Source organism: Phytophthora infestans, genomic scaffold (genome assembly GCF_000142945.1).
Source record: "Phytophthora infestans T30-4 supercont1.13 genomic scaffold, whole genome shotgun sequence".
NCBI lineage: Eukaryota > Oomycota > Peronosporomycetes > Peronosporales > Peronosporaceae > Phytophthora > Phytophthora infestans.
The window spans coordinates 2,066,916-2,068,061 of record NW_003303746.1 but is presented as its reverse complement, the minus strand read 5'-3'; the positions used below and the strand labels follow the sequence as shown (position 1 = coordinate 2,068,061).

Here is a 1,146-nt window from a genome sequence, read left to right as displayed (position 1 = left end):
ACACATCCTCTCAAGTCGCACACCGCGAATACACGCTGCGCCGCACACAACACCACACGGTGTAGAAGGATAGCTTTGGTATCTGTGGGGTTTGAACCCACGCAGACTGGTATGTCTAGCGGATCTTAAGTCCGCCCCCTTAGACCACTCGGGCAAGATACCACGCCAAACCGCATCAAAACCGACGTGTAGGGCGCGCACTTTCCTCCACTCCTGGCGCTCCCCACGACAGCGCAACCTCATTTATACTTGCACGTCGACAGCACGCAGCTCATGGGCTGCTTCTCGCCTGCCCGGGGACACCGCAACATCTCTCAAGAAGTGACAGCATACCTTCTCCCACACCCAATCTGTCCGACATCAGTCCCTAGCAAATCACGCGTCCAGCTCACCCACACAGGGTCATCAGCCATAAAGTACCAGGTGGCCCATGTCTCTGGCTCGTGAGGAAAATAAATTACCGATGGCAAAGTGCAGCAGCACACATCCTTCTCAAGTCGCACAGCGCGAATACACGCTGCGCCGCACACAGCACCACAAGGTGTAGAAGGATAGCTTTGGTATCTGTGGGGTTTGAACCCACGCAGACTGGTATGTCTAGCGGATCTTAAGTCCGCCCCCTTAGACCACTCGGGCAAGATATCACGCCAAACCGCATCAAAACCGACGTCTCGCACGCGCACTTGCCTCCACTCCTGGCGCTCCCCACGACAGCGCAACCTCATTTCTGCTTGCACGTCGACAGCACGCAGCTCATGGGCTGCTTCTCGCCTGCCCGGGGGACACCGCAACATCTCTCAAGAAGTGCACCAAAACTTCTCCCACACCCCAATCTGTCCGGGATATTATGTCTTAGCAAATCACGGCGTCCAGATCATCCCCACCAGAGTCCATCTAGGCTATAAATAACCAGGTGGGCCCATGTCTTTTGCTTCGTGAGAAAAATAAATTAACGGTGGGCAAAGGGGCAGCAGGCCTCCTTTCTTTCAAAGTTGCACAGCGGGGATTACCCGTTGCGGCCGGCACAACACACCACCAAGGTGTAGGAGGGATAGCTTTGGTATCCTGTGGGGTCTGAACCCACGCAGGACTGTATTTTCTAGCGGTTCTTAAGTCCGCCCCCTTAGACCACTCGGGCAAGATATC

The 1,146-nt window shown here is 55.2% G+C and overlaps 1 pseudogene across 1 annotated transcript; it reads right to left on the bottom strand.

Moving 5' to 3' along the window:
• Positions 1-1,058: 1,058 nt before the first annotated feature.
• On the bottom strand, positions 1,059-1,146 carry PITG_27151 (annotated as a pseudogene). The gene has a single exon. The product of its transcript is annotated as a tRNA-OTHER (tRNA).